The 11,027-nt window shown below is 38.2% G+C and overlaps 1 long non-coding RNA gene across 1 annotated transcript; it reads right to left on the bottom strand.

Moving 5' to 3' along the window:
* Window positions 1-2,432: 2,432 nt before the first annotated feature.
* LOC113446960 (uncharacterized) lies at window positions 2,433-9,937 on the bottom strand. Its single transcript, XR_015742833.1, has 3 exons — window positions 9,494-9,937; window positions 8,692-8,757; window positions 2,433-2,520 (listed from the first exon to the last, which is right to left on the bottom strand). It is a non-coding gene; the product is annotated as an uncharacterized LOC113446960 (long non-coding RNA).
* Between the last annotated feature and the right edge of the window lie 1,090 nt (window positions 9,938-11,027).

The raw sequence follows: 11,027 nt of genomic DNA, 5'->3' as shown, positions 1-11,027 counted from the left end.
TCATTACATGACAAGATATTCGCCATATATTGGGATAACTTCAAACTAATGACAGGCTATGATTAGATACAAGGCAGTTTCATATAGCTAGTCTGAATGTTCTAATTCTCCCAGTCTGTTTTCAGAAGCATTTGATATATTTTACAAATCTGCTTCAGAGATGATGCATTTGCTTTTTTTTTTGTCAGATCCTATTCTTATTTGGTTGGGAGAAGAGGGATATATCAATTCCTGCATTTTTGTGCTCAGTCAGCTGGCAAATTGCTGATTGATTTGGTTGTACAACTGAGTAGTGTATTAATAAGACAACAGAGGGCAGACGGTATTAAAGATTTTTTTTAAAATTCAGCAAAGGTACAGAGTTATTTACTCAAATTCAGAAAATGAGTTGATAGCAGATCTTTTTCAGATTCATTCATTCTAAAGCCAACAAAAGCTTATACGGTATTGTTTATTATAAAATTTAGCTGATCAGTTTGTACTGCAGGCAGCTTGCAAGCACATATAGCACAGGATTTAAAATGCAATTTAAAATAATACAGAATATTGTAACTATTTTAATTTTTAAAACATACAATTTTAGATTGAGAATCAAAAGTTAAAACAATTTTAAATTGAGAATCAAAAGTTAAAATCTATTTGATAAATAGATATGAATTACTCTGGCTCTGTAGGGGGTAAATATTGAATTTACACAGTTACTAAGCTACTGTACTATGGGTTGATTGTTAGCTAGGATTCCATAATATGGTGAGCTAAATAGCAATCACATGATGGCTTAGTATTATATGTGAATCCAACAAAGATGGCATCAAAAGACCTGTTCTGGGAAGGTTATATCATAACTGGAATGCCACCGCTTAGAGATTATTTCCTCTGGTCATCCATCTCTCATTTCTTGAGGGCACTCTAAGAAGAATTTCTGAATATCTCAGAATTGTGTAGCAGGAAGAATCCTTTCCGGTAACTTGAATCTTAAAACTCCACTGCACTCTACCAAAAACTTGGCAAACAACTTGGATGGAGTGGTTCTTTCTAAAAACCCAGCTGTGCTTGTGGTAAGCCCAGCACAGACTTGGCTGGGTCGAGGAGCCACCAGTAGTAGAACGATACCTCAGATCTACTAAAACAGGACACATACAGCTGAGACCTCACTTCCTTCTTCTGATCATTACCTATTTTTAGCATAATACAGCTGTTTTGAATTTTGAGAACTATTTCCTTGAGCAAAGTCACTAAGTACCTCCCGTTTTGTAATTCTTCAGCCTTTCTCAGGGACAAACTGGCAATTGGTTCATTTATTTAATATTCATGGTGTATAATTGTGTCGTTCTCTTATATTTTTCATCTATCTTGAAGGAAGGCATATTATGCCCATCTCCCTTTTTGTTTGTTTCCTGTGTGTTTTATATCTAGTTCCTTTTGGAGATAATGGTATCATCTTGAACAGATTTTCCATTTCATTTCCCCACCCCCAGCATTATGAAGAGACCTGCTGTTTTCCAAAAAATTGTAACTGAGAAGTGTTAATCTTCCAATTTTTCAATGCATTTTTGTTATTTTTCAAGCAGGGTTCTTAACAAAAAACATGGTTCAAATAAAAGTTTAAAGCAACTATGGCTTTAATTCTCAAAGATGAAGTTGGAAAATGATGTATGATGGAAGAAAAGAGTTTAGTTGCTCATCTTCTCCCCCACTCAAAATTGACCAGCACAGTCATTAAATTATTCAAACACTTGAGTATCTATGTCAGAGCATACCTAGAAAGGTTTATAGTTTTGAAGCTTGGCTCAAGCAAAAGGTGAGATAAAAAGTTTGAAATTTGCTCATATTACAAGATTTCATTTCCAAGTTTTGAATCAGAATTTAAAAGTTAAGTTTTCAATGTAGGTGTTTTCATATCAGTGGGTCCTGGCATACTTTCATTATATTGTGGCTTGTTTGTTCTTTTAAAAAAATAAGATATTATTTCTAAAAACTGTTTAGCTGCTACCATTGCTCCTCATTGTTAGAAAAAGATACAAAATTTTGTTGCAAAATAAAGGAGTGCATTGTAGAAAGTAAAAGCCATCTTGGCAGACTTGCAAGATAAGCCCACCTCTATAGATTTGCAATTTAAAATTGAATCAACTCTTGATTCTGTGAGTCAGGATTCAGCTATATGTACTCACCTGTAAAATCATGCTGAGTCCTTTAAGATTAAATCTCTCACAATTTTAAGTATTTGTCATGCCTTTGAAGCTTCAGCAGTTCAATGATATCCTGGATGTTTTTAAACTTTAGACTTTCTTTGTAACAACATTACTATACAAATGCACCATTCATAGACATTCATACACACAGCCAATCTGTAGCAAAAAATAATTTCACAGAAGCCAGCTGATGTCGGGCAATTCAAAATATACATAATTCCAATAACAACAAGAACATACCCACACAAAAAGAAGGAATATTGGCCCACTAAAGCTGGATAGCCACAGAACATTGTCAACTGGATCAGGAATGGAGAAATCAAGAAACCTTGAGGGTAAAAAACAAAATGGAGTATCTGGGAAAGCACATGATTGGTTGAACACCTAAACAGAAACTTTAGTCCAGGCTTCACTTACTAAACACTAAATGTCAGTGTTTAGTCACTGACTAAATGTTAGTGGTGGGTCAATATCAAAATTGTGAAATCAAACATTGATACTGATCTAGGGTAGTTGGCAAGCATTTAAGTAATCACAATATTTGGCCCGTGAGTCTAGGAGCAAATATGTTTCAGATCTATCTTGATTGTCTAAAGTTTGATTCTATAAAGGGGATAATGACTTCCCCGGCATCAGGCTCAGGTAGCTTTCCTGTATAGGATTAGAGTGGCCAACTGTGCAATGAAGGTTCTTTCCAGTCAGGACAAGAGTGTGTAGGATATGACTAAAGATGATGCAGTGTTGCTTGCTAAACAGAGGAGCCATTATTGATGCCGTGGAGCACGCCCTTGGCCTAGAGTGATAGGAATGTTTGCTTTCCTCTGCTCCTGTTGTACAGTGCCAGAGCAGACAGCACGTAGACAAGAAGACAACAGATCCCAATAGGAGGGGGAGCAGGGCAATAAGCTTCCCACAAAGGGCATGACTAGATTTTGGCATACAAACAAATCAGCAGTGAATAGCTTGCTATCCATTAATCCCTAGTCTCCTTTCTTGGTGTTTCATTTGGAGATGACATTAGGAAGCCCATAATACAGATCAATCCTTGAATGCTGAATTCAGAGTGAAAGTGGCAAGCATTGAAGTCATGTCTCAGTCAGGATCGGGACAAATTCTATGTAAGTTGCAGAGAGATTTTTTTTAAAGAAATTAAGATAAAAATTATAAGGATAAGAAGCAAAAAAAGAATACTTGTGTACAAAATTCCTTTTTTTCTCTAGAGTAGAATGGTTCATGCATTTCCAGTCAGGAAAGAAATTTATTGTAAAAGTAATTATTTCTTATTATGATAAGTGCACTTCTGGAAATATGTGAACCACATCCAAAATATGCCAGACATCCCATTCCAAAGGAAAAAGGCATGTTCTGGAGCCAACCATTCCTTATCGCACAACTTTTTTTAATGAAAATAAAAAGCTATCAACTAGAAATTACCTGGTCTAAATAAAAATGTAGTCATTAAGATGTTACATAATCACTATAGAGATCCAAGTTGAAGTTTCTATATGATCATGGATCTTTTGGACCATTAATATAGTCCATATTACAAGGTTATATGAGGAAAAAATGTGGCGGGATCCCAATATAAATGCAAATTTGTAATGGAATAAAATAACTGAGGGGCTGAGAGATTGACTGGCTCAAAGCCACCCAGCTGTTGCTCATGCCTAAAGTGGGACTAAAAGTCATAGTCTCTTGTTTCTCAGTCAGGAACTTTAACCATTAACACTAAATTATCTCTTAATATCACAGTGGCAGAATGGAACATTATGCTAATTTACTTGCAAGTTTTAAAATTGTTCCATATATTGGGCCTAATCACAAACCTACCTACTGTTTTTTATATTAATAGGCAGATACATGGATCCTTTTAAGCAAGAAACAGTGTCTAAAACCTATAGATAGCAGCATAAATGAGAACATTTTTCTGCCTCCATTATTATTTAGATCAGAAAAGAACCCACGGGTGTGAAACTTGCAGCATCATATTACTGTCATGTGATGTGGTGCGACATTTATCCCATTTGTAGAGCTGGGGTGGGCATCCAGCCCGTGGTCCGCCAGTTTGACACCCCTGCTCTAGTCTATTAGAAGCTGAATTATCACTTATTGGCTAAGTTGTATGAAGGTGATGGAAACAGAAGGTTCACATTCTTAGGGAAGTGTAGTTGAGTGTTTGAAATTATCTATATTCATTCAAAATAGTAAAACTATTTCATTTAATGCCACGAATAATTTCAGTTTTCTCATATATACCAGATTATTCTGCTAGACAAAAAAGGAGAAAAATGAAATATGAAGAAGGTGAAGTGGAGAAAGATGTCCAAATATTCTTTCTCTCAGCCATGAAAATCTTAAAAAATTATCGGTGTATTTCTTACTGTTATTCCTTAAAAAAAACTTTTTCTTTATATAGAGGAAATTTATCTTGCCTTTTCTGACTATAGTTATTATAAGCAATACTGAGCATTACATTAGTATTGTTAAATGATCAAACTATATATGATAGGCTCAGTTTGAGGTACAAAGTACAAGATGTGGACAAGAGTACAAGATAACATCTAAATCTGGGAATCATAAATTCTGATAATTCGTCATGATCAGGTGTGAAAATTTGTTTTCTTACAAAGTCAAAGTAAAACAACTTCATGTCAGATTCCAATCCAAGCAACTAACAAAGGGAAACGAGGCTTCCTACCCATAATAGAGGATTTAGGATTAGTTTATCCATAGGTGACACAGGATATAGAGGTAGAAAATGTGAACATTGAGTCTACTATATGGGATTTGTTTTTGATAACCTCACAATCATTGTTTTTCATAATGACTTATTTGATCTACTGAAATAAAAGATATTTAACAGACATTCTGGATCCTTGAGTGCCTGGTAATTGTTTCTAGTCCAGGCCATCAAGAGAACTTTGAGTTTGTGTAAGCTTGTTGGATAGTGTGGGGCATTTGCAGGTTTGGAGCCATTTGCTAAGCACGGAAACTTGGAAAAATGTCTTACAGGAACAGCTGAAAGATGTGATAAGACATGCACTTCCAGATAAAATGTTTGGGAAGCATCACCATATGGGTGACTGGTTTTTGCTAGGCATACATCCTAGACCCTTCCTTGGAGTAGTAGCAGTGGGAAGAAAGTTACTCAAACAGGCTACCGAGTCCCTTAATGCAGGGGTCCTCAACCCCTGGTCCATGGCACAATATGGGGCCATGGCCTGTTTGAAACCAGGCTGTGCAAGCAGGCGAGCTCATGAGCATGCAAAGCTCCATTTGTGCAAGTAGCGGGCGCGCGGACAAAACCATCCCCTCTCACCACCACCACCACTGCTGCCTTAAAGGGTATCTTTTCAGTATGCAAAGAAAAGAGGGAGCAGTTGTTCAGCTTTGCAATCAAAAGCGGTTCTTTCATTTGATCCTCATCCCCACCTTTTTCATCCTTCTCTTTGGGCATTCTCCTAGTCAAAGGGTGGACTTCCTATTCCTTCTTGTAAAAGATGCCCTATCACCACCCACTATGCTTAGTTTGAACAGGAAACTCCAGGGCAAGGGAACTCTTTTGTCAGGCCAACACCACAAAGTTCTAGAGCAGTTCTAGAATGAGAAAAAAAACAACTTTCCAGATCCTAGGTAATAACTGATTCACACAAACTACCTAGGTCAGGGGTATCAACTTCAGAAATGTCATGTGACAGCAAAGTGACACGGCGAGTTTGACATCTGTGGCCTAGATAACAATATTAATACAGTAATAGTACATTAAAATAAGACAGAGCATAGGAGTGAGATTTCACAAGGTTTAAGCATAATACAAAAATAATTTTACAGAAAAAAACTTCTCTGGTGAAAATCAAAAACTATGACGTTACCAACTAGTAGCTCCAATCTGGCTTTATTTTAATTTTATTACAGTATTACTAATATCCTTCCAAGTAAGGAATTGGTTTACTGTGTTAAAATGAGTCCCAGTTTTACATGTATTACATTCTATGATTTGTTTTCAATCCCAGATTACATGTTTTAAGAGTTGTTTGCCATCCAGAGTTAAGTGATTGGAGCAGCCTATAAGCATACTAACTAACAAAATAAATCGTACCTCTTTTGTTATTCAATCATTTCAAATGTATTTGCTTTTATGGCTCGGGTGGTTGGATTGCTTTTATAATTTTTTTCTCTGATCTGATTTTTCTAATCACCATTTGATTATTTTTTTTCCTGAATCCTTTAGAATTTTTCATGCTGTGAAATTGATGGACTTTTTTTTAACCACGGGATGCCTTCGGATGATATAAAATATCTTAGGCATTGTAAAAAAAAATAAAACGGTGACTGCCAAAGGCAGCTGCTTTCACTAGAGAAGCATAAGCCCCATTCTGCCCCAGAATCAGTGATGAATAGGTATGAATGAGACAACAAAAACCCACAAATAATAGCATTTGTTTCTTAACAAATGAAGACTGGAGCAAATGATTTTCATTCGGTTCAGGTTTGCATTCATTACAAAAACAATTTGCATCCCTATCAGCAATTGCTTCTTGTTTTATTATGCAAAAATAATGGAGAACAAAATAAAATGCCATTCTGCAGCAAAAACAAATAACCCCAAAACTTCTTTTTTTTTTGCCTCAGGTTTTCTAATTACCAGCATCTTCTCTAATCTTAGAAATTTCACAGGAGTTGTGAAATTGATTTAAATCAAATTGTAAAAAGATTCTGGTCTATTTAATTTTACTTCTAAAGGAAATTTTTTATAATTGCTTTTCTTTATAATACTCTGAAGTAATAAAATGTATCAATACAATATTCACATTAGAGGAAGAAATATTTTAAATATTTCCAGATTATCTTCAAATACTTCAGGTTAGCTACAAAGCTGTTTGTCATGGCAGAGCCCACGTTGCTTTGAACCATTTCCATTACTTACTACAAAGGCCAAGTCATTCTTTTTTTAAAAAAATATCCCAGAACAGATCATAAAGAAGTGGATATGTTTAGTGTGCATTCTTTCTGCCTCCCCAAGATTGATCTGGGGAATACACAGTACTTATTTGTGATTGTTGGGATCTCTTCCTCTTAACAATACCAACTTTACTGTACTCTTCTTGCCAGCTGATGTTTATTAAGTCATGATCCATTTCTATATCTAGCCAAAAACCTGATCCCAGATTTAAAAAGGGGAACGTTGCAAGAAAAGACTGGTGGCCTTGTTGCTGGCATCACAGTTTATTCCCGGTGTCACAGCACCAACCATGTAGTATGATTGCTTGTATTTTCATGACAATGAAATCTACCTTAAGGAATCATAACAGGAGAACTCAAATCAAAAAGTTGTTTGCCCTCATGGAAACAAGGAAGGAGTAGGAATAAGGAAGCTGACCATTTCTTTTTCAAATAGAGACATGAATACTGTATTCATTTACATGTTGCTTTTTGTCCAGTATATTCAATATGGCTTAGAGTTTAAAATGATCCTAGTGCAGAAATATCCCTGGGGTTATCCTGTTTTTGAACATGGATTCTTTTAGCCCAGAATTGGTAGGTTTGCCTCTAGAGGGCTCTGCTTGGTTCCAAAGGCTGCTGAGCTATAACAGCGGCCATTAGTCACCAAGGGACATCACTCAGTCCAGTTAATTTGGTCAGGGAAACGTGCTTGTAAAGCTTTGCTACATTTCTTTCAAGCTGAAGAAATCAATTCTCAGCAGTTTGGATAGGATACAAGAGGCCCAGATATAAAGGTTGCGGGTTGGGAGGGAGAGAAAGTGAGAAATTGCCAATTGTTTTGTTACAGGATTAAAAGCATTTTATTAAAGATCCTATTTTCCTTGTTGATAGGAGGATACTGGGACTGTCTCGTAGGAAGAAATATATGGCTATAATGTTAGGTAAAATGGCTTCTGTTCTTACCCCCAATGGGTAAGAATCATATGTGTAACTGGAAAGACTTTGTCTGCAACCATGATGCCCAAGAATATTTCAAAATTTCTGCATATACTAGGCTTGGATATTCACAACTATGGAGGGAGAAACAGTGGGGTGGTTAATGCTACTTCCCTGGCTCATTTTGGTTCTTTCATTTCCTTTACCCCCTTAATTCTAAATTGCAGGAGCAACATCTAGAGAGCCACTTATGTTGCACCAGATGTAAGGAAAAGCTCCCCCGTCCCCTTGCTTTCCCTTGATTAAAACATTAGAATTCTTTAATCTCTCTGAATTGAGTTCCTTCCTTAAAAGCTGCCTGTTCTCTTTGATACACCAAAGCAGTTCTTGTCACGCTGCCAAAGGAGGCCGGGAGGAGTGTCACACAGCTCAAACTTTTACAAGCTGAGTGAGCCGGAAAACAAGCAAAGGCACACAGACATAGACAGAGAGAAAAAAAGAGAAAGGGAGACAGAGAGCGAGAAAGAGAAATCTTATTTTTAATTTTTTGTTTTTGTGACATTTGGCTTTGAATGTATTTTTTTTTCTTCTTAATTTTTTTTTGCCTAACTTGACAAACCTTTGTGAAACTTGGAAGAGAGGAGAAAATGACGTCACTGCAATCTGGGGGTGCCTTTTGCGCTGCCTGTCAGATCCAAAAGAAAAGAACACAGCAATAAAACAACGGCTGTCTCTGTCTCCTTCGTTAAACATGGCACTAATTGGATGTTAATTTCTCTTTGCTCTTCTCGCTGTTTGATTGTGAGAACTTGGTTCTTCCCCACCCACCCCCAGCAAGACTCTTGCCAATAGCAGGGAGTCCATACTGTATGTTCCCTCCCAACCGTGGGCTCAAAACAATTCAGAAGCCGGGCAGTATTAAAAATGCAGAAAGGGGAGGAGAGGGAGGGATTGGATTTGGGAGTTTCACGAAGCTCAACATTTTCCATTCATTGTGCTGTACAGAGTTCGGAGTATTCCCCCCGCCCTTGTGTTCTGTCCAGTCTCCTTGGCAGCATGGAAAAAAAAAAAAAGAATTAACCCAACCACTACCCAACCCATGTGTGAAACAGCATGTAGGAGAACTCGTGCAGACAAGAAGCTGTTGCTGCCTTTATCACCCGGGTCACTCTTAAGGGGTGTTTGTGCTTCTTAGCTTGAATTCGAGAGGGTCCTGAGTGCATCTGAATTGATTCCTAATGTACATGCATGCACACCCATGCATACAGCGGTGCAGGGGGGAAAGGTAAGTTAAGTACAGGGTTGAGGAAGAGCAGGGTGAAATTTACCAAGGGAGATGGTGGGTGGGTGGAGAAGAAGAAGAAGGGGAGGGGAAGAAGCAGGAGGGGGTGGAGGGTAGAAATGTGGGAGTAAAGTCCTACCTGGGATCGGTGCCAACTTCCTGCACAGGGCTGCAGACCCGCAGCTTTGAGGCGACTTTTCTCTCTTGACATGATTCCAAGAGGCAAGGAAGGCAACAGGAACAGGTACAACAGATGCAGAGCAGCCTTGTTTGCCAGGGTGTTGGTGGGTAAACCCTCTTCTCCTTCCCCCCCCCCCTTCATTCCCTCTCGAATCCTTGTTGCAGACAGCTGTATTTTTAAATGATCCTTCCAAATAGGGTCGACAAAGAAGGCTTTTTCCTTTAATTTTTTTAAAAATGATTTTATTGTACAGCTTTGGAGGGGCGGAGGGGCTTTTTATTCTCTTGCAAACATCTCCTGTCCATTAAGATTAACATGCAGGAGATGTGACTGTCACTTTGCTTATTGACAGTTGCCTGTACAGGGATGGGAAATGGCTTTGTTCCGTGCTGCCTGGGAAGCAGTGCCAACTCTGACTTGGCAGCTAAGCCAGAATGGGCAGGGAGAATGTGGGGAGAGGGAGAGCGAGACACAGAGAGAGAGAGAGAGAGAGAGAAAGAACGACTGCTGAGGCTTCCAAAGTGGAAATGGCTGTAGGCCCATTTCTGAACGAGCAGCTATTCAGTGCCCCTTTCGCTTGCTCGCTTGCTCGCTTTCTTTTTTTTAATTTCTTCTCTTTCTCTCTCTCTAAGGCTGGCACAGAAAAAAATGGAAAATGGGAGCTGGAGGGAGGGTGTCCTCTTCTGGCATATCTCGGTAGTTTGTTTGTTTGCTTGCTTTGATTTGTTTTTAAACCATCCTCATCTCCATTTATGCCTCTTAACTCCATTTTTGCCACCGACAAAAGAAACATTTCGCAAAATGAAACTGCTTCTTGTATAACATTAGAGGGTTGTTTTGTGTTTGTTTTCTTTTTGTTTCATTTTGTCTTTCATCTTCTTTGGCTGTGTTTTAAAGGAGCTTGCCGCCTCCAACATCTCAAGTTAGGAAAGTAGAAGTCAACATTTATTTTATGTACATATCTTAGGCTGCTAACACAGAGAGAAGAGAGAATGAGCTTCTTGTTTAAACTGGCATGGGTTGAAAGAATAGGTATTGGATGGAAATTATGCTTTGGAAATGGTTCTCAATAGAGACTGAGAAACTTTAGAGGTATTTGCTTGGGAGGGGGTGGGTTCCATGTTTTTTTTTTTTCCAGTTTGCTAATAAAGGGAGACTATTTGAAGGGTATATTGAAGTGGAGTTCCAAGTGGAGGAATTTGTGCCAGCTTCTCTTTATGCCAGCCTCTTGTCAGCCTTGGCATCTCATTCGGATGAAGCCTGGCATGCAGGCACCGCCCATTTCTTGGCGCTGAACTGCTCTGAGAAGGAAAAGGGAACGCATGGGGGGGGAACTGTTTCACTGAAACTGGCCTTTCTTGAAAAAAGAAACCATTCCTTATGATTGTCCAGATCATCGAAGTTAAAGCCAGCGGCTACTGAGCAGAAAAATCTTTCTCCTTCCCGGCACATCTTTTTCTGGTACGAAATCAAATGTAGCTCTTTTGAAAAT

This window comes from Pseudonaja textilis, chromosome 3 (assembly GCF_049901715.1).
Source record: "Pseudonaja textilis isolate UNSWEBS1 chromosome 3, rPseTex1.2, whole genome shotgun sequence".
NCBI lineage: Eukaryota > Metazoa > Chordata > Lepidosauria > Squamata > Elapidae > Pseudonaja > Pseudonaja textilis.
Note: the sequence above shows the minus strand (reverse complement) of the source record. Positions and strands in the feature narration are given on the sequence as shown.